The sequence below is a fragment of the Pan troglodytes genome, chromosome 18, assembly GCF_028858775.2.
Source record: "Pan troglodytes isolate AG18354 chromosome 18, NHGRI_mPanTro3-v2.0_pri, whole genome shotgun sequence".
NCBI lineage: Eukaryota > Metazoa > Chordata > Mammalia > Primates > Hominidae > Pan > Pan troglodytes.
The window spans coordinates 19491-43461 of record NC_072416.2 but is presented as its reverse complement, the minus strand read 5'-3'; the positions used below and the strand labels follow the sequence as shown (position 1 = coordinate 43461).

General features: G+C 35.5%; 1 protein-coding gene across 1 annotated transcript in view; it reads left to right on the top strand.

Annotated features, from left to right (window-relative positions):
- Nucleotides 1-21505, top strand: part of LOC134808793 (phosphoglucomutase-like protein 5) — an 86966-nt gene extending 65461 nt beyond the window's left edge. The window contains exon 5 of the mRNA XM_063797574.1: nucleotides 21034-21505. The gene's annotated coding sequence lies outside the window, so the exon portion shown is untranslated. The remainder of the gene's footprint in view (nucleotides 1-21033) is intronic.
- The last annotated feature ends 2466 nt before the right edge of the window (nucleotides 21506-23971 follow it).

Sequence of the window (23971 nt, the reverse complement as noted above, 5' to 3'; positions counted from 1 at the left end):
TCCTACCCTTGAGTGCTGTATTCTGAAAACAGCAGCCCACGTTTCTTTTCAAACTTAGATGAGATTAGGCCATTCTATTGTCAGAATCTTCCTATGACTTTCTATCTCATTCAGAGCAAACCTCAAACTAATGATAGCTTCCAAGGAATAAATGACTAACCCCTTATACCTCTTGAATTCAGCTTTCACCAGTGTATATCTCATTCACTTTTTCCTACTACAAAGGTCTCTTAGCTAATACTTGAGCACTTCAGCCAATTTATGGTGTATTAGTCCATTCTCACACTGCTAATAAAGACATACCCGAGCCTGGGTAATTTATAAAGAAAGGTGATTTAACTGACTCACAGTTCTACATGGCTGTGAGGGCCTCACAATCATGGCAGAAGGTGAAGGAGGAGCAAAGTCACATCTTACAAGTTATAGGCAAAGAGAGTGTGTACAGGGTAACTCCCCTTTATAAAACTATCAAATCTTGTAAGACTTATTCACTTTCACAAGAACAGTGTAGGAAAGACCTGCCCCCGTGATTCAATTACCTCTCAATGGGTCCCTCCCATGACATTTGGGAATTATAGGAGCCATAATTCAAGATGAGATTTGGGTAGGGACACAGCCAAACCATATCATATAGTTAGGGCTTTTCCATCTGCTTTCCCCTGTTCCTGGAACAGGTTTCCCACAGATGTCTATCTGACTCCCTCCCTTACTTCCTTCTGGTCTCTGCCAGAGTTTCTTCTTCAGGGAAGCCTCCTCTGAACACAACACAACACAGTTTCTTTCTTATCTGGCATTTTCTATTTCTACTCCTGGTGTTATTTTTCTCCACATCACCTATCACCCTTATGGTTAAATTTCTATTTTCCCCCATAATGATGTTAGTTGCATGAGAGCAGGTATATCACCTCTTCACTGTTTAATCTCCAATTCCTAGAACAGTATTTGACACATACTAGTACTCAACAAATACTTGTTGGATGGATAAGTAGGTAGAGGAATGTCAATAATTTTAGGTGTTTTATATACTCTCGTTATATATTTTAGTTTAGTTTTAATATTATTGCTAAAATATTAAGTATTTCTATGTGCCAGATACTATAGTATATGTCAGTCAGCTTTTGTTGAAAGCCAAGTCTCAGTAGCTTATGACTACATTTATTTCTTGCTCTCAAGCGTGTGGGTTGGCAAAGAGAATAAGAGCAAAGAAATAGACAGACAGATAGATAGACAGACAGACAGATCTTAATCATATCTCTGTGTAATTTTATGTAGCTCTAAGCTATGTGTCTCTGTTTCATGTGGTCCTATCTCTCTGAGACCATGGCTAAAAGACCAAGTCCCTATTTGACACATTTCATAGAGGATGGAAAAAAAAGCATATTTGAAATTTCAACTGGGACATGGTATACATCTTACTGTGTCTGTTCATGTTCATTATCCATTGATCAGATCCTAACAATGGGGCAGAGAAGTATTTTCCACCTACAGGGAGCTCAGCAGGGGTAGGGGAGATAGAAAATCTTTACAAGAAAGAGAGGTGATGTGTACGGACAATATTACAACCGGCCATTCATACATATTTTATTTTACTTAATCTTACAATGTTTTAAGAGTCTAGAAGAGTGCCTGGTCCATCATAGGTGAATAGATGTTGTACGTGGGGCAGGATTAATGCCTTTATTATACCAGTTTTATGGAGGAAATTTAAAAGGAGATAAGGTGCTCAAGGGTACCTAGCTGTAAAGTGGCAGGACACAGTCACTGCTTCTTGGAACCATAATGTTCACCACTAGTATTATAGGGCTCATCAAACACACTAAACCTGAAAGGAAGAGGCTACAATCTCCAGTTTACAGATATGAAAAATTAAAGACATAAGTAGCGTGGATGAGAATACAAAATTAAGGATTGGACCGTGATTTTACCTAAGCTGGTATGATTTCAGTGGCCAGGGCTTTCCCCACATTGCCCCCAAATCTGAGATTAGAGAGAATCACTGTCACCTCAGAGTGAGAAGAGAACAAAAAAAGAACACAGGAAAGAAACACAAGTCACCATTGAAGCTATTGTTGCCCTAATTATCCGGCTAAATCCATTCTGTGGCTCACAGTTCCCAGGGGAGGTAAAACAGCTACTAGAAGCATAGGCAGAGATGCGAAATATCAGTTACTGAGTGTTGGTCCTAATTTTCTGTTTCAAGTTTTGGAAGAAAATTAAAAAAACTTGAAAAAACTGTAGGAGCTGTGTTTTTTGCAATGGCATAACAAAATAAACTATGGGTCAAAACCACAAGGCTTGTTGAATCCATAGGTTTGATAAAGGAATTTGATAAAGGAATCTTACCATAAAATGAAACAAAAATACAAATTGAGCTCTACGTAAAAAAAAAAAAAAAATGTTGCTCTTGATGCTTTCCAGTCATTTTTTTTTTCATAGCATCATGTTATCTGAAGTAAGAATCATGCTTGTAACTTCACTAAGGGGCATTGATTTCCTTTTAATATTAACTGATTATTTGTTTATAGCATTTTTCTTCTTTGGCCAATAAAACAAAGCAAAATAAATAAAAACTCAAAGTCACATACACACAAACCAGAATGTTGACCTAATCCCCAAGATGTGGGTTTCTATCTTACCTACAACTTTTATTTCATAGAAAATGACTGAGCAGTAGATTATTTTACTTTTCTTCGGTACTTCAAAATCAACCTTTTCCCCTCGTGCCTGCCTTGTAATTTTAATGAAAGCAGTGTTCTCCAGCAACCTGGGCTTGAATTTCCGCAGTCATCTTTGACTTTCTTCTTAAACCTCTTCGGTTGTAAATTCCACTGACTACAACTGCAAGATATTTCTCGGACCTTCTGTTTTTTTCCATTACTGTAATTCAAGTCAGTGTTGACTTGAATGAAAAACAAATATTAGACCAAAAATGTTATTAATATTCCCCAATAGTTTTTATGCCCTTAAATTAGTTTATTTTTACTTTGTCTTAAAACATCATCATTTGCTCTTCCAAGTCTTCTCTCTCATATTCTGAGCTATAGCTTTTTTCTAATTTAATTTTCAAATCATTCTCAATTATTAATTATACCTGATTTGTTTCAATACTTTTATAATATTGTTAATTTATTTTTCCTACTTTATTAAGATATAATTGGCAAAATGGTATATAGTCAAGGTGTACAATATGATGTTTTGACATGTCTATATATTATGAAATAGTTACCACAATCAAACTATTAGTAATTGACACATCTCTAACCTCATATAGTTACCCATCCTCTGTGTGTGTGTGGTAAGAGAACTTGGCTGGGCCCGGTGGCTCATGCTTGTAATCCTAGAACTTTGGGAAGCCGAGGTGGGCAGATCACCTGAGGTCAGGAGTTCAACACCAGCCTGGTCAACATGGTGAAACGTGGTCTATACTAAAAATACAAAAGTTAGCTGGGCATGGTGGCACACACTTGTAATCCCAGCTACTTAGGAGGCTGAGGCAGGAGAATTGCTTGAAACTGGGAGGTGGAAGTTGCAGTGAGCCAAGATCATGCTACTGCACTCCAGCCTGCGCGACAGAGCAAGAGTCTGTCTCAAAAAAAAAAAAAAAGCACTTAAGATCTACTCTCAGCAATATTCAGCTGTACAATATCTTGCTGCTGACTATAGTCACCAGAACTTATTCTTCGGATAACTGAAAATTTGTACCATCTTACCAACATATCTCCATTTCTTTCATCCCTCGACCTCTGCTAACTACCTCTCTACTCTGTTCTGTGAGTTCAACTTTTAGATTCCTCTTACATGTGCAATCATGCAGTATTTGCTTTCTGTGTCTGTCTTATTTCACTTAGTGTAATGGACATGGCATTATTCTAATTTCATAAAGACAGGATTTCTTGATTTTTTTAAAGCTGCATAATGTTCCAATGTACATATATATTAGATTTTCTTTATCCATTCATCTATCTCCATACATGTAAGTTGTTTCCCTATTGTAGCTATTGTGAATCATGCTGCAATGAACATGGGAGTTCATTGGAGTCCACATGTCTCTTTGAAATAGTGATTTTATTGCCCCTGGATATACACCCAGAACTGGGATTGCTGGATCATGTGGATAGTTACATTTTAAATTTTTTGAGCAACCTCCACACTGTTTTTCATAATGGCTGTATCAATTTACATTCCTACCAACGGGTATAAGTGTTCCCCTTTCTCCACATCTTCACCAACACTAGCTATCTTTTAACTTTTGATAATAGACATCCTAACAGATGAGAGTCAATATCTCATTGTAGTTTTGATTTGCATTTTCCTGATCATTACTGATAATAAGTGCCTTTTCATATACGTGTTGTCTATGTCTTCTTTGGAAAAAAATGTCTATTCAGGTATTTTGCCCCTCTTAAAATTGGATTATTTGTTGTTGTTTTTTGTTTTGTTTGTTTTTGCTGTTGAGTTGTATAAGTTTCTTATGTAGTTTGATATTAACTCCTTATTGGTTATATGGTTTGGAAATACTTTCTCTTGTTGTGATTTTTGTACATGATGTAAGATAAGAGCCCAATTTCATTTTGCTTTGCGTGTAGATATCCATTTCTTTAACACCACTTATTGAAGAGATTATTTTTTCCCATTGCATATTCTTGTCACTTTTTTTATTGATTACTTGACTTTATATGTGTGGGCTTATTTCTGTGCTTTCTATTATGCTCCATTGGTCCATGTTTCTGCTTTTATGCAAGTACCATGATGTTGTGATTACTACAGCATTGTAATATAATTTGAAATCGGGAAGTATGATGCCATCAGTTTTTTTCTTCTTGTTCAAAATTGCTTTAGCTATTTGGAATCTTTTGTAGTTCTCTATGAATTTTTGTCTTAGAGGCAAAGATTTGAGGATCTTAGAGGAAAAGCTTTTAACTTTTTACCATTGAGTGTGATGTTAACTTTGGGCTTGTACAGGGGTTCGCTTTTACCCACATCCTCCCAATACTTGTTAAAAGTTTTAAGACTGTTACTGTATTAAAGAGCATTTCTTCTATTCCTAATTTGTTTGGAGTTTTTATCATGAAAGGATGTTAAATATTGTCAAATGCCTTTTCTACATTTTTTGACGTGATCATAAGATTTTAAGCCTTCATTCTGTTAATGTAATGTATCACATTTATAAATTTTCATATGTTGAACCACCTTTATGTCCCAGGGATAAATTCCACTTGGTCATAATATATGATCCTTTTACACTGTTATTGAAATCAGCTTGCTAGTATTTTGTTGAGGATTTGCGTCTATATTCATCAGTCATATTGGCCTGTAATTTTCTTTCCTTGTAGTCTCCTTTTCTGGCTTGGAATCAGGCTGAATTTTTTTTTTTACTTTTTCTTTTTTTTTTTTTTTTTGAGACGGAGTCTTGCTCTGTCGCCCAGGCTAGAGTGCAGAGGCATGATCTCGGCTCACTGCAAGCTCCGCCTCCCAGGTTCACGCCTTTCTCCAGCCTCACCCTCCCAAGTAGCTGGGAGTACAGGCGCCCACCACCATGCCCAGCTAATTTTTTGTACTTTTCGTGGATCCGGGGTTTCACTGTGTTAGCCAGGATGGTCTCGATCTCCTGGCCTCGTTATCCGCCTGCCTCGGCCTCTCAAAGTGCTGGGATTACAGGCGTGAGCCACCACGCCCAGCCCAGGCTGATCTTAAAAAATGAGTTTGAAAGTGTTTCTTCCTCTTCAGTTTTTGGAGGAGTTTGATAAGGATTGGTTTGAATTCTTTAAATGTTTGGTGGAATTTAGCAGTGAATCCATAGGGCCCTGGACTTTTCTTTGGTGGGAGATTTTTGGTTAATTATTCAATCTCATTACTCATAATTCATCTGTTTAGATTTTTTTATTTCTTGTTGATTCCATCTTGGTAGGTTGTATGTTTGTAGGAATTTATCCATTTCTTTAATGCTATTCAATTTCTTGGAGTATAATTGTTCATAGCAGTCTCGTATGATCCTTTGTATTTCTGTGGCTTCAGTTGTAATGTCTATTTCTGATTTTATTTATTTGGGTCTTCCGTTTTTTTATCTAAATGGTTGTTAATTTTATCTTTTCAAAAAATTAATTTTCAGTTTCATTGATCTTTTTATTTTTTTCTTCATTGTAATTATTTTTGCTCTGATCTTTATTAGTTCCTTCTTTCTATTAACTTGGAGCTTAGTTTGTTCTTTTTCAAGTTCCTTGAGGTATAAAGATAGATTGCTTATTTGAGTTTTTTTATTTCTGATTTTTTTTTATTTTTTAGGTATTCAGTACTATAAACTTTCCTCTTAGAACTGCTATTGCTGTATCCCATAAGTTTTGGTATGTTGTGTTTCCATTTTCATTTATCTCAGATTTTTTATTTCATTTTGATTTCTTCTTTGACCTACTGGTTTTTAAGGAGTGTGTTGTTTTAATTGCCATGTTTGTGAATTTTCCAACTTTTCTCCTGTCAGTGATTTCTAGTTTCATACCATTGTGGTTAGAAAAGATGCTGGATATGACTTCAAACTTCCTAATTTGTTAATGCTTGTTTTGTGAACTAACATATTATCTATCCTGGGGAATGTTCTGTGTGCTCTTGAGAAGGTGTATTCTGCTGCTGTTGAATGAAATGTTTTGTATATGACTGTTAGGTCAATTTCCTCTAAAGTATCATTTAAGTTCAATGTTTCTTAATTGATTTTCTGTCTATATGATCTATCCATTGTTGGAAGTGGGATATTGAAGTCCTTTACTATTATTGTTTTGCTGTCTCTTTCTCCCCTCAGATTTATTAATATTTGCTATACATTTGGGTTCTCTCATATTGAGTACATATATTTATAATTATTATATCCTCTTGATTAATTGCTATATATTTATATAATGACTTTTTGTCTCTTTTTACCATTTTTTGCTTAAAGTATATTTTGTCTTACGTAAGTCTAGCTTCCTGTGCTCTTTTCTGGTTTGCATTTGCATGAAATGTGTTTTTTGTTCTTTCAGTTTTAGTATATCTGTGTCCTCAAAGTGGAAGTGAGACTCTTGTACGCAGCACACTATTGGATATATATATTTTTTAATCTGTTAAGACATTCTATGTCTTTTTGTTGTAGAATGTAATTCTCTTACATTTAAAGTAATTATTAATAGGCAAGGACTTACTATTGCCATTTAAAAAATTCCTTCCTAGCTGTTTTGTAGATCTTTTGTTTCTTTCTCTCTTGCTATCTTCCATTGTGATTTGATGATTTTTCTGTAGTGGTATGCTTTGATTGCTTTCTCTTTACCTTTTGTGTATTTACTATAGGTTTTTGCTATGTGTTTAAATAAGGCTTACAAAAACCAGCTTATACTTACAACAATTCATTTTAAGCTGATAAAAACTTTATTTTAATTCCATACAAAAATCCTACACGTCTTCCCACCCCAACATTTATGTTTTTAATTTCACAATTTACATCTTTTTATATTTATAATATTTAAAAATAATTCTAAATTCAGAATACAGAATACACACTAGTACTGTAATGATAATATGTAAATCACTTATAATTCTAAACACTAAAAGATAAATGTTATTAAAAATAACTATAGCCTCAGTAATTTGTTAATGGATATGCAATATGTAAATAAATTCCTATTTTTAATCTAATCCATTAGGCAAAATTAATTACATTTCTAGTAGGAACTTAGCCATGTAATACATTTCTACAGTTCTTTGCATAGCTGTAAAATGATGTTGTCTATTACCTGAGGAGACCACGGTGAGGAATGATGACAAAGTTAAAGATATTTCCTTATATCTTGAATCAGATCTTCAGTTTAGATTAAGAATTGCTCTGAGACATTTATATTAAAAAGTGTGTATCTCAAAGGAAGTATTTGCTTTTCATTATTCTTTCTGTCCTTCATTAGAAAGGCCAGAATTATATTTTCTTCAGCTGAGCATATATGACAGGAATTTTCTTTCTTGCACCAAGGATTAATGGTGAGATAGCTAGTTTATTTAGAAAAATAAAACACTGACTACATCACAAAATACTGTCTGCAAATTGAAATATAATTTATGTGCTCTTTATTCTCTTTTAAATTTTCAGATTTCAGCATGCACATTAGAATTGTTAGTTACTAAAATTATTAGTTATTACAATTTAAGTATTATATGAATATCCATGTTTACATTATTATTAGTATTTTGTTTTCCCCAGGAACTAAAGCAGTGGCACATTGTACAATTGATGATGCCTTCAAATTGATAAAATATGATGACTATTTTAAGGACGCTTAACATAATTTTTATGATGTCCTCCCCCACCCCTCAGACATTAAATGTGTTGTTTTGTCGTTGTTGAACTGGGTTGATTACATTTTTGGCATCCCTTCTCATTAGCTTCAATGTCTCACCAGCTTTATTTACAAATGGTGTTTAAGTCTTCCTTTATTCTGCAGAGATGAATGTTTGTTTCAGTGTGGATCAAAAAGCAAGGGGAACAGGGTAAATACTATTGGCTTTACTTTTAAGATATCACCTGCAGCTTTTCATCTTCTAATACGCTGTTTGGCGTGTTCATTATATTTGTCTCCGAATAATAAATTACATGAAAGCACTGTGTTTTTAAATATGCCTTTCTTTTGTATTTTTCTAAAGGAGGAGTAGACTCAGAAGAAAATACCAGATTATTGGAAAGTTTTGCAGTTTAAAGTAAGATTTCAGGGGAAAAATAAAGAAATTTGAGCCTTGGTGATTGCAATCTTAAATATTCTGGTTTTAGCTTCTTTGGTGTAGTCTGTAAATTGATTTAGCATATATATAGGGAAAAAAAATTGGCCAAAGTCTGCGATATGTTCAATTAACAGTTTTATTGTGTTCTTAGAAAATAAAATTGAACAAACTATTCACTTAACTTATTTTAAAGTTAAAACTTTTACATTGTTTCACATTCTCTCTTAATTGAGAGAAATGCTAAATGTTAAACATGGAGAAGGTTGTCTAAATGGTTAGTTCACAGCTTGGAAATTTTCCATCTGCTACTTCAGTCATTTGTAGTCACATTCAAATATAGTAGAATGCCTGTAAAGAAGGAAAATGTCATTGAATCTTTGTTATAAAGCAGAAGTATTTCAAAAATTGCTGATTGGCTACCGGAGACAGAAAAAAAAAAAGCACTGCATAGTTTGTGGCAAACAGCTATAACACAGTTGTTATAATAGTATCCAAAGAATAGCTATGCTTTCATAAAACCTTTTCACCTGGAAAGTATATCTAACACAGACACTTCCATAAAATCATACTAAACATAGTTCTTTCAGCTTGTGAGTATAACTCCAATTTATTGTACTAAGTGAAATAGAAGAAATGTATGATATTCCCCAAAAGCTATAGATATTTAAACATTTTAAATTTTCTAAAGAGACTGTTTAAGCTTCAAATACGCTTTTACATTTTTATATTAAATATATTTCTTAACTCAAAAAGTCACAGGGAAAACATGCGTTGTTAGCTACAGATAGATATAAAGTACAATGATTCATATTAGTCAAGCAATTCATTCAGTAATCATATGTCTAAAGTTGGTAATAATTTATCAAGGACTAGAGATGTTAAAATGTTGTTTTTATTTGCTTAATTATCAGTGTGGGAATGGCTGTAGGGAGGGAAGTCTAGTATAAAACAAGTTGGAAAATCTATTTTACCAGAGAGAATATATTAATGTAGCCTGAAGTTTGTCATATTTGTTACAGTGAAGTTACAGAGCGAGGAGTTAGATCACTGAGTCCATTTGGAGCCTGAGACATCTACTTATGAAATCTTCCACATGACAGATGTGCAGGTAGTTTGGTTCCCCTGTGGCTCAGAGATGTGGAAGAAGATCAGATCAAACCAGACTAATCTCTGCTTCTTAGTGAGTGCAAACTTCAGTCATATGCATTTCATCTTTTCAATTTTTGTTTCATCTGCAAAGATTTTAATGTTCTTTGTTTAAAGAGACTTAAATCTATCATTGCTACCAACTTTAGCCTTATTCTAAGCAATTATAGGCCAACAAAACCCTATAACCTTTGTAATAAGTTGAATATTTGCCCCACTCCACAATGCATATCTTGAAACCTTAATCCCCATTGAGATGGTATTTGGAAGTGGGGCCTTTGAGAGGTAATTTGGAGTAGATTAGGTCATGAGGATGAGGTTCTCATAATGGGATTAGTGCTCTTACAAAAAGAGGATGAGACAGGAGCTCTCATGCGCTCTCTCGCTCTCTTGCTCTCTCTTTCTATATACTGCATAGTCATTTCTAGCATCACCTGAGTTAAGAGTGTGATACTTTAGAAAATACTCTTCTAAGTATTTGCAAAGTTAAATGAGTTGACCTCATGTCCCTTAGAGGAAAGTCTAAACAATGTGTGAGGACCAGAGAGTCCATCAGGAATCTTGCAGTACTTGTCATGCCTCAGTCACACATGAAGAACTGGCCTGACCATGTTTCTGGATTCTATTTTACTTCCACATCACAGAATCTGTGAAATCAGCTGCAACTCCATCTTCCCAGTTACAACCACCACCAATTGCAAAGTTCAGCTCCAGAAGAAGAAACGCTTTTCTCATTTAGCTCTTTTAGTGCTCTTCTCTTCAATGCAAGACATTGGACTTACTTGGTTTGTAAAATTTCCTCATTCTGGTGGAGTAATAAGGAAGTAATGAGAATAGGACTAAGAATTATGAACTCTTACTATGTTTTTGCTTAGAGTAGTTGTCCTTTTACTTATTCTCTGAAACCTTTTTAAGATAAAAATGAATTGTCTCTACTTTTCCTCAGTATGAACTCATCGGTCTCTCTTTCAAGTCATCCAACTCATGTCCATGATTTCTCTCTAATGATTATTCTCTAGTTAAGTTGAAATCAGAACTAAAGATGCAGTTCAGACTGCTGGTTTTGCTGAGTGTGGTGGCTCATGCCTGTAATCCCAGGACTTTGGGAGGCCGAGGCGAGTGGATCACCTGAGGTCAGGAGTTTGAAACCAGCCTGGCCAACGCGGTGAAACCCGGTCTCTACTGAAAATACAAAAAATTAGATGGGCATGGTGGTAGGTGCCTGTAATCCCGCTACTCAGGAGGCTGAGGCACAAGAATCGATTGAACTGGGAGGCAGAAGTGGCAGTGATTCGAGATCACGCCACTGCACTCCAGCCTGGGCGACAGTGAGACTGTCTCTCTCTCTTCTCTCTCTCTCTCTCTCTCTCACACACACACACACACACACACACACACAACAGACTGCTGATTTTAGTAGTATGGAAGACCAGATGACCTAAAAACTGTGACACTATTTATTCCTAGAAATGTCAACTATAACATAACGTGCATTGATTTAAATGTCAAGCTGAGCTTAAAAAGGGGAAATCTCCAGGTGAGAGAAAAAAAGAGAGAGTATTGAGAAATAGAACAGAAAGACAAAGTAAATGCCAGAGTTAGGGAGTAAGAGCATATGGGATGGACAAGATGGAGAGAAAGGGGAGAGGAGAGCCAGAAGTGAGTGAATTGCAAAAGAAGCACAATTAGGCTGATGACTGACTTCTTAACAGCAAGAACAGAAGTCAGAGGACAGATATAATTTTCAGAGTTCTAAAAACTATTAATTGTTAGCCTAAAGCAAAGCAAAACTTTTTCAGGAAAGAGGGTTAAGATGGCATTGAAAGATAACACACACACACACACACACACACACACACACACACACACACACACAAAATAATATTATTTCACTGCACCAGATTCTGCAGTTCAGACAAATGAACTATGTAAATGTGAATCTCAGAAAGACACAAAATGAGCTCAACCAGGGATGTGATGAAAAATGGCAAACACATGGATAAACCTAAATATACCAATGAATGGCAAGTACATATTGTATGTTGAATGTTTATATACTGCTGGGAAGTATAGAATTACTTTGGAAACTGGTTTGGCATTATCACCTAAGGTTGAAATTGTACATACCCCGTAACCAAGCAATTCCATTTCTAGATACATAAGGAGAAATGTGCAAAATGAGAAAACAATACCTTAGAAGAATCAACCCCAAAATCATTAACGGTGGAATGGCTAACTACAATATATTTTCATATAATAAAACACTAGACAGCATTCAGAATTACTGAATTACAATATACACATTAACACTAATGAATTAAAATACTATCTTGAGGAAAATACCATATGGCGTTGGTTAAAATCTCTAATCATTATAATCTCTGTTGCTGATACAGAGAAAGCTTCCATTCATCTAAAGTTAAAAACCCAAATACCATTTTATTTAAAAAGGACCTCCCTGATGTTTACTATATTCTGTCACTATTATTAGAATTTTAAAATGTTAGGCCAGCTACAGTGGCTCATGCCTGTAATCCCAGCACTTTGGGAGGCCGAGGTGGGCAGATCACGAGGTCAGAGATCGAGACCATCCTGGCTAACACGGTGAAACCCCATCTCTACCAAAAACACAAAAAAACTAGCCAGGTGTGGTGGCACACGCCTGTAGTCCCAGCTACTTGGGAGGCTGAGGCAGGAGATTCACTTGAACCCGGGAGGTGAAGGTTGCAGTGAGCCGAGATGTCACCACTGCACTCCATCCTGGGCAACAGAGCGAGATTCTGTCTCAAAAAAATAAAAAAGTTAACTCATTTAATCACATAACAACCTAATGAAATAGAAACTGTGAGAGGATATTTGGTGCACCTGCAAATGAAAAAAAATCATAAAAGCAAATAAATGAAAAATAATTCAGTGTACTACTCACCTTGAGAGATGAGCAATGAGGGGTTAGAATCAGCAAGAAAGACACTGGAGGCTTCAAAACTATCAGGAGATTGACATTTCATAAACTGGTAGGTTCATATCTTTTATTCTTTAAAGCAGGCATATATTTTACTCATTTTTATTCATGTGTAATAAAAATTTATACATTTCATAATAAAATGTAAATAAGTGAGAAAAGTTTGTGCTGCTCAATAGACTAATCGATCAAAACTGGCTATATATATAAATTAGATTATAATCATAGATAATATACAATAAAGTCTAAAGTAAAGACTTAAATGTGCAAACCACAACTATCAAAATTTAAAAATTATGGAAACATCTCGAATATTAGAGAAAAAAATTAGAGAAACTTTAAGGCATTAATCATAGAAGAAGTGATTGATAAATTAAAGGTCATTAAATTTTTTTTTAGTTTGAAGGACACCATACAAAACAAAAAGACATTTCACAGACTAGGAGAATATATTTGTCATACAGATAAATAAGAGGATTAGAATGGAGTATGTGGAATATAAACCTGTAAATAAGAAAACTATAATCCAATTGGAAAAAGAATAGGAGATATGAACCATCAGTTATAAGCCAGAGCAAAATACCAAAGTGGCCCTTTAAAAGTATGTATTTAAAAATATTTCATTTTAAATTTTATCTTTTATTTATTTTTATTATATTTTAAGTTCTGGGATACATGTGTAGAACGTGCAGGTTTGTTACATAGGTATACATGTGCCATGGTGGTTTGCTGCACCCATCAACCGTTCATCTAGGTTTTAAGCCGCGCATGCATTAGGTATTTGTCCTAATGCTATCCCTCCCCTTGCCCTCCACCCACCACAGGCTCCGGTGTGTAATATTCCTCTCCTTGTGTCCATGTGTTCTTGTTGTTCAACTGCCACTGTGAGTGAGAACATGTGGTGTTTGGTTTTCCGTTCCTGTGTTAGTTTGCTGAGAATGATGGTTTCCAGCTTCATCCAAGTCCCTGCAAAGGACATGAACTCATTCTTTTTTATGGCTGCATAGTATTCCATGGTGTATATGTGCCACATTTTCTTTATCCAGTCTATCATTGATGGACATTTGGGTTGGTTCCAAATGTTTGCTATTGTAAATAGTGCTGCAATAAACATATGTGTGCATGTATCTTTATAGTAGAATAATTTATAATCCTTTGGGTATATATCCAGTAATGGGATTCCTGGGTCAAATGGTATTTCTGGTTCGAAATCCTTGAGGAATCGCCACACTGTCTTCCACAACGGTTAAACTAATTTACACTCTCACCCAAAATATTTCTTGATGTAAAAATTACATAATTTTTACAATCTCAATAATTTTCATAATTTCCATAATTGGGAAAATACAAATTAAAATGTCAAATGTGAAATGCAAGGATGTGGAGCAACAGGAATTCATGTTCATTGCTGGTAGAAATACCAAGTTATATAGCCGCTTTGAAAAAGGTTTGATATTTTCTTCTAGAATTAAACATAGTCTTACCATGTCATCCAGCAATCAAGTGCTTTAGTATTTACCCAAATGAGTATATTCACACAAAAAACCTAGATACAGATAGGTGTTTATAGCAGCTTTATTCACAATTGCTAAAACATGGAAGCAACCAGGATGTCCTTCAGTAGATACATAGGTAATAAACTGGATCACATCCAGAGAAAAATATTATTCAATGCTAAATAAATGAGCTGTCAAGCTGAGATATGAAGGAAATTTACCTGCCTGTTACTAAGCAGAAGAAGCCAGTATGAAAAGGCTACATACCTTATGATTCTGACAATATGACATTCTGGAAAAAAGTGAAACTATGGAGGTAGTAAAAACATTAGTGTTTGCCATTGTTTAGGGGAGAGGGTGGGATGCATAGATGGAGGATTTTTAGAGCAGTAAAACTAGTCTGCATGATACTGTAATTGCTGATCTAAGTGCTGACAGGAATAGGGTGTCAGATTTGGGGTTGATGAGAACAAAAAGATATGCCAGTGTCCAACAAGCATATGAAAACATGCTCAACATGATCAAATAAGGAAAATGGAAATCAAAACCACAATGAGACATCACCTCATACCCATTAGGATGGCCACTATCCAAATAATAAAAAATAGCATTAGTGAGACTATAGAAAGATCAAAATTCTTGTGCATTCTTGGTGGGACTGTAAAGTGGTTTAGCCATTATGGAAAGCAGTATGACCATTCCTCAAAAAATTAAAAATAGAATTATCCTATGATGTAGCAATGCTACTTTCAGATACATATCCAAAATAATTCAAGCAGAATCTTGAGATTTTTGCCTCCCCTTGTTCATTGCTACATTATTCACAATAGCTAAGAGGTGGAAGAACCCAAATGTCTATTAACAGATGATTGGATAAAGAAAATGTGGTATATACGTACAATGGAATATCATGCAGCCTTAAGGGGGAAGGAAATCCCATCACATGCTACCACATAGATGCTGTGGACTGAACATATTTTCCCAAAATTTATATGTTGACATTCCAACCCCCAACGTCATGGTATTTGTATGTGGGATAATTAGGTCAGGAGAGTAAAGCTTTCATGGATGGAATCAATGCCTTTATAAAAAGACAGGAGAGAGCTTGCTTTTTCTCTCCCTATTCTCTACCATTTGAGGATACCAGGAGAAAATGGCCGTCAGCAAACCAGGAAGTGGGCCAGACACCACTTCTGCTGGCACCTTGAGCTTACACTTCCCAGCCTTCAGAACTAAGATAAATAAATGGCTGTTTAAGACACTCAGTGTGTAATGTGTTATAGCAGCCTGAACTGACTAAGACAATGGATTAACCTCGAGGACATCATGCTAAGCTAAATAAGCCAGTCAGGAAAGTACAACCATTGTAGGACTCAACTCATATGAATTATTTAAGGTAGTCAATATCATAGAAACAAATGTAGAAAGGTGCTTGCCGAGAGCTGGGGGGAGGGAGGAAGGAAGGAGAACAAGTGTTTAATGGATATAGTTTCTGGTTTTTGAGATTAAAAAAAGCTCTAAAGATCTGTTGTACAACCTTGTGAATAGCCTTAATACTATTTACCACAATAAAAACAATTAGAAAACAAACATGAGAAAATACAAATTGGTACAAACTAGTATTTGGATAAGGGTCCCTCTGAAGGCATTAGTGAAGGGGTAGAAAGAGGAAGAATGAGGTCTGAGCATTATAGAAAGGTTTTCTTTCTTTCTATTCTTTCTTCCTCATTTATTTGTTAATATAAGGATCTGAAACAATGCTATAATAACAATTTACTTAGTCTTAGTGGTGGAGTCATGTATCTATTATATAATTTTCTTAATTTATATGAATGTTTAAAGTTATTCATAATTAAAGTCATTTTTTTAAAGAAAAGATGTAATTGAATCTGAAGCAGTTCAGTCGATGTCTTCTTTGTCTCAAATGCAAAGTTATTGACACTCAATTCGCTGGGCTTCTGTCCTGCCCTGAAATGTTCTTCTCTTGAAGGAAGAATAATAAAATCAGAAATCGGCCGGGTGAGGTGGCTCACGCCTGTAATCCCAGCACTTTGGGAGGCCAAGGCGGGCGGATCACGAGGTCAGGAGATCAAGACCATCCCGGTTAACACAGTGAAACCCCGTCTCTACTAAAAATACAAAAAAATTAGCCTGGCATGGTGGCGGGCGCTTGTAGTCCCCGCTACTTAGGTGGCTGAGGCAGGAGAATGGTGTGAACCCGGGAGGCGGAGCTTGCAGTGAGCTGAGATCGTGACACTGCACTCCAGCCTGGTCGACAGAGCGAGACTCTGTCTCAAAAAATAAAAATAAAAATAAAATAAAAAATAAAATCAGAAATCAGTAAATCCTAGGTATTTGTGACTAGAAGTGTATTATCGAGCAAGTTTAAAGTAGTACAGTCAGTGAAGAACATCATATATGTGTTTCCATTTAGCTGTTTATTGAAGTTTCTGTGTATTAAGGTAAGATGATTAATTGTAAATGTCTACTTCCATAAATATACATAATATGCAGCAATTGTGAAGAATAGGAAAACATGTGTGATCCACTGTTTTTTAAGACTTTTACTGTTCTAGTAATGTGTATTTACCCTGAGCTTGGAACACAAATTTACCCATTCTCTCTTGAAATTAATGCATTTCAAAATGGCTGCCTAAATTGGAGCATAGAACATTTTTCTCAGTGCAAATGACAGTCATCTCTGTGGAATTAAAATCTTTGTCTTAAACTAAAACTTTATTATCTAAATATGGAACAAACCAGCTTGGATGAGCATGTGCTAAAGTGAAAGAACTTGACATCCTGCTTTGGTTAAAGGAAAACTGTCATTGAAACTTTGACGAAATACGTCACTTTCCAGATGCCATTTTTGATATAGGACATACAAATAAAAAGTTTACATGCATCTTCTAATGCATTTTAATTATATATTTTTTTTCAGTGAAATTATGTAAGTAAATTATGCTCTGAAATGGCACAACATATTTAGCGATCAAATTAGAAGATTATTTTTAAGACCTTGTATTTAAACATTTTAAAAGGACGATTTTCAAAGAAATTTGTTCCATATATTCCACTGAGACATATAAAATATCCATCAACCTGGCCATTGAATGTTTTGCAGTTCTCAGCAAATTCCCTCAGAAGTGATTTTTATAATCTCATTATAGATTTATTTGAAAATAATTTTTCATCAAGGCTAGCGAATTTTTCTTTCTCTGATTCAAACTCTGTCCTTCAAGATCTTCAAAGTCATCGGCATTCAGAAATGATAAAATGATTGTCTTTTTAATTTTTTTTCACATTTTATTATAACTTTGGATGTGTCAGATTTCTATGGAAGGTAATAACTTTCACCTCTAATTGGGTTCTTATTTTTGCTCAATGACTTAGACGTGAGTATATCCAACTGGATGTGAGATAAAGTTTCCAACCTGTTAGGATCTCCTTTTTTGTGTGTTGTTGTCATTGGCTTTCTATTTTAGGATAGAAAATATTTCTTTTTACATTTATTTTATTTTGATTGTTTAATTTTTATTTTTTGTTTGGGTTGGGGGGTGGGAAGGTGGGGTCTTACTCTGTCACCCAGACCAGAGTGTGGTGGTGTGATCTCGGCTCACTGCAGCCTCAACCTCCCCAACTCAAGTGATTTTCTCACCTCAGCCTCCCACGTATTTGGAACTACAGGTGTGGGCCACCATGCCCAGCTAATTTTTGTAGTTTTTTATTTTTGTAGAGATGAGGTTTCACCATGTTGCCCAGGCTAGTCTCAAAATCCTGAGCTCAAGTGATCCACCTGCCTTAGCCTCCCAAAGTGCTGGGATTATAGGTGTGAGCCACCACACCTGGTGAGAAAATATTTCTTATCCCTAAAAACTGACTCCTCTTCTATGTTTTATATATCTGATCTTGGGGAATAGAATGCTCATTTACTTAACAATCGATTAATCATTTCAAACTCACCCCTATGGGATCAGAATACTATTTCCTTGGTCTTAATCTCTCATGTAGACTGAGCTGTATCTGGCAGCCTAATATTCCTGGTCTCTCTTCATCCTCTTATTCATTCCTTCCCAGAGGAAGGAAGAGCAACAATGGATTGGTGAGTTTTCAAGAAGAATCTGAGTATGCATGCCTGGTCCCTCACCTCCTCTTTTCTTTTTAATGTTTACTAGCTGAGGAAATATGAAATCTGGTCAACTCTTCCTTGCTATAGTTTCACACAGGGTAGCCTGGAAGACACAGTTCGGGGTCTTATTTCTGGGTTTCACATTTTAGAAGACCACTTGTCTACAGAAATAGGAAATTTTCTTCAGGATTAGCTATATCAATAAAAAGTTGATATTTTGATCTATCTTCCATCTTAGGTCTTAATTGCCTCTTCATTTGAGCTAAGAAATAAACTACTAGTTATTGGACTTTCCCCAGATTCCCAACAGCATGTAAATCCCCAGTCCTCCAGATACTGGACGTTTAGTATTGCTCAGATTTTTGCTCTTTCCTTTAAACCATCTCTGTTTTGGTTTATTAGTTGACTGGATTAAAGAAAGAGGTTAACTATTCTAACTATTATTTTTTTTCAGTGTTAGAGCAACCTACAATTCATGCTTCACACTGATGCCAAAAAGTACATCCTGAAATAGACATTTTATATCTTGTTATTTCTCCATATTTTTGTGTGTTTATTTCAGACTCCCAAGTTGATTTCAGCTGGCTCTTTATGGTAACTGTCTACTCTCCAGTTCCATATCTAATGAGTCAATCAGACACATGCTTTATTATCATATCACCAGATATTATCGTGTTAAATTCTCACAGTATTTAAAATAAAAAAACAGTTTAATGTATTTCCATGCATTCACACAAGTTTTTTCTCATTGCCCATAAAACCTTGTATTCTTTTTCACCTAGCAAGATGAGCTCATCAACCTTTGAAAGTCAGTTTAAGCATCAGTTTGCCAAGGCATCTTATTTGACTCCCATCTGATATTTGGTTTTCCTCTGTTTTCTTTCAATACACTGTGAAATCTTCCATTTGTTATTTTATTCATTCATCCACTCTGGTATTCATTCATCCGTCCGTCCATCCATCCATCCATCCGTCCATCCATCCATCCATCCATCCATCCATCCATCTATCCATCTATCCATCCATCCATCTGTCCATCTATCTGTCCATTTATTCACTTGTCAATGTCAGTATACCTACCATATGCCATGGTCTGTGAATTGTGCTATGGATGCAGGGATGAAAGATACCATTCTTGCTTCCCTGGAGTTATATCTTTACCATAAATTTATCCCAAATACCTGTAATGAAAGATACATCTGACTGCCTTGTCCACTAGATGTAAACTATTTAATGGCAGAGATGGCATATTTGACTTGTGTTCTGTGCAGAAAATGCACGAGGAGAGAAGGAAAGACACACACACAATACCTTTAAGGGTAAACAAGCTTTATCCCACATAAATAGCAATGCAGATATAATAAGCAAATGATATAAGCAAATTAACATAAGCAAATTTATATAATAAGCAAATGATATAATAAGTAAATTGCAATGGGAAGGGGAGAAGGGAAAAATATATACATATTTACACTCACCAGACTATGGAGGATTCACCACCAAACTGGGAAGCAACAGCCTGGGCTCCAGAGTTGGACACTGCACTCACCAGACAATGGAGGATTCACCACTAGGCCCAGAAGCAGCGGCCTAGGCTGCAGAGTTGGCCAGTCATCCATGCACAGAGGAGGAGAGGTCTCATGAAGCTTCGGAGCAGCCTGGGACCCTAGCTCTTTTTGTAATGAGTTGTTTGGCATGAGGTCCATTCACAAGGGTCCTTTGTGACTGGGCCCAAGGAACACAAAAAGTTTGACTTGTTTTGTGACTGTCTGTTGTTTTTCAATAACTAACATATAGGAATAGATTGAAATAGAGATTTCTTCTAAACAACACTGGATGAAAGCCTGAAGGGGCTCACACAACCCATTCTGGGACTTCGTGATCATTCTTTGTGTCCATGTTCAATTTAGTTCAGGTTTAATATTTAACTTTTTCTCCACAGCTTGGATTCCCTGCATCTACCACGTGTATGGCACAGACATGTTATCAATACATGTTTATTGAATAACTTATAAATCAGTCATCATCTATAAATGTCTTCCATCCTCAGTAATTTCAGAAATTGTAGTCTTGTATAAAATTTCTAGATGAGGATTTCAGGTTTGACTCTTTCCTGAAACCTTGAATTTTAAATAAGTGAAAATATGTTAAACAAAGATGAGGAGATGTTAGATTTATTGTAGCAGTGGAAGGACAAAGGTTATTTACCTAGTAAATTAGAAAGTTATTTAGATCTTTACTGTGGCTCTTAATTCCAGAATCTGAAACTCCCTTGGTTCCTGCTGATTCTCTAAGCCCTGGCCTTGGGCCTCCCATTGATTTGGTGAGCTCTGAATAGCTTTCCAGTAATTTCCATCTGTACCTTCATCATTTTTCATGATCGAAGATGTTTAGTTATTTACTGTTACTAAAAACAAGAACCTCAATTTTATTTTAGCAGAGTAGCTGATACTACCCACTGTTCTCTATGATATTGTGAGGCATATTTAGAAAGCTTCATTGTGTAAAATCTCTAAAGAAGTAGAAAACCAGAAAACCTGCTAAATGATGCCTGTATATTATTTCTTATCAAGGTAATTTGTCAGCAGACCTCCCAACTCCACCAGAAACGTCAGTTCCTGTAACATTACCTCCACACAACTGCACAGACAATGAATTTGTCTGCAGGTCTGATGATCACTGCATCGAAAAAATGCAGAAATGTGATTTTAAATACGACTGCCCTGACAAATCAGATGAAGCATCCTGTGGTAGGTGGATTCTTAAAATTTGTTTAAATATTGCCACAAAATAGAAAATACAAGTGTAATCTCTAAGTAGCACAGCCTAGCATCATAGTTAGATATTTTCAACATGAGTTAGGGCAACTTCTAAATGTAACAGTTATTCATACAGAAAATTGTAATGGAAGAATCAGAATGCATTTTCTGCCAGGCCCAGTAAGTGGTAAGTGTCTTTAGATTAATGTTCTGGATTCAAAACTATCGTTTTCACAAACTTTACTTGACTCTGGGAGTAGCATTTAGTAGCTCTTTCCATCCATTCCCTTTGATCTGTACTCCTGACACTATAAAATAGGGAATGTTTAGGGAGGTAGATTTATAATACTGTCAAATTAATTCATTCAAATTTTGCCATTGCCAAAATGCACATACAACATTAGTACTATTAAAATATGCGGAGTTCATGAGAAAACCTATCTTAATGCAAATGAGACTTTTATCCCCTGTGTCCTGGTTTTTACCTGCCAATTCAATGGTACCTGCCAATTCAATGGCTTTTCCTAAATGGATCAAAGACAAACTATTTAATTTAAAAATGGACTTCTCAGCCAAAGATACAGTCTGAGAGGAGAAAAATTAATCTGTGACTGAATGAGCAAAGCATAAGATCAGAAGGGTAAACACTTTGAAATATCTTTCCCTTCCCTGTTCTTTATGGAGTAGCCTGTGAATTGACTGTACCATCATATTTCTCAAGTGTCTTGATAATATTAAGGGCTTAGAACAGACAGATAACACAGAGTATTGAAACCCTTGTTTTATGTCAACCTTGTGAAGAAATTCTAGGACTTAAGAAATCCAGTGAGGTTCATATTTATTCTTTTAATCTAGAAAAAAAGGTTTTTTAATGTACAAATACACCACCAATTAACTATCTAATCTAGACTAAAAAAGTCATAAAATCAAAGCTGACTCACTTCGTGCATAAGATGAGACAGTAATTAACTCAAGCTAGCCAGGGATTTATATCATGCATCACAGATGGAAAATAATACAATGGAAGGTGTGGTGGTGTTCAGACTTGCTCAACGGAAGGCATTCGAATCCCCTTATGATCTTATATAAGTTGTAGTGTTTGTAAGAGTTTATACAAAACCTAATTAATTACACAAAATGAGTATCTTTAGGGAATGCTGAATTTCCTCTAAGTTCAACTTTGTCATTTTAGTCATGTTGTTTATGATTAGAGGGGAAGTTTTGATAAATTCTTTAAATGTCCTAAATGAGGGCCTACTATTAAGTTATTCTTAGTCAAATAGTTTTTATAATTTTGAACAAATATAAATGAATTATTACCATTTTATTTATGAATAAACTGAGATATTGTCTCTTCCACCCTTTTCTAAGATAAAATAGTATGACAAATCTGCCTGTAAACTATAGAGATTTTCTAACTGATTTTGAAAATTGTGATAAAAACACATAACATGGCCAGGCGCAGTGGCGCACGCCTGTAATCATAGCACTTTGCGGGGCCAAGGTGAGCAGATCAGTTGAGCCAAGGAGTTTGAGACCAGCTTGGCCAACATGGCAAAACCCCATCTCTACAAAAAGAATACACAAATTAGCTGGGTGTGGTGGCGTGTGCCTGTAATAACAGCTACATAGCATGTTTATACAGATAGCGGTGTAGATATTTCCATGTTTATACAGATAGCGATGTACATATTTCCATGTTTATACAGATAGTGGTGTAGATATTTCCATGTTTATAGAGGTAGCGGTGTAGATATTTCGATGTTTATACAGGGAGCGGTGTAGATATTTCCATGTTTATAGAGGGAACGGTGTAGATATTTCCATGTTTATAGAGATAGCGGTGTAGATATTTCCATGTTTATACAGATAGCGGTGTAGATAATTCCATGTTTATACAGATAGCAGTGTAGATATTTCCATGTTTATACAGATAGCGGTGTAGATAATTCCATGTTTATAGAGATGGCGGTGTAGATATTTCCATGTTTATAGAGATGGCGGTGTAGATATTTCCATGTTTATAGAGATGGCGGTGTAGTTATTTCCATGTTTACAGAGATGGCGGTGTACGTATTTCCATGTTTACACAGACGGCGGTGTAGATATTTCCGTGTTTATACAGATGGTGATGTACATATTTCCATGTTTATGGAGATGGCGGTGTAGAAATTTCCATGGTTATACAGATGGCGGTGTAGATATTTCCATGTTTATACAATTAGTGATGTACATATTTCCATGTTTATACAGATAGCGGTGTAGATATTTCCATGTTTATAGAGGTAGCAGTGTAGATATTTCCATGTTTATAGAGGGAGCGGTGTGGATATTTCCATGTTTTTACAGATGGCGGTGTAGATATTTCCATGTTTATACAGATAGCGCTGTAGATATTTCCATGTTTATACAGATAGCGGTGTAGATATTTCCATGTTTATACAGATAGCGGTGTAGATATATCCATGTTTACAAGATAGCGGTGTACATATTTCCATGTGTATAGAGATAGCGGTGTAGATATTTCCACGTTTATAGAGATAGTGGTGTAGATATTTGCATGTTTATTGAGATAGCAGTGTAGCTATTTCCATGTTTATAGAGATACTGGTGTAGATATTTCCATGTTTACAGAGGTAGTGGTGTAGATATTTCCATGTTTATAGAGATAGCGGTGTAGATATTTCCATGTTTATACAGATAGCGGTGTTGCTATTTCCATGTTTATAGAGATAGCGGTGTAGATATTTCC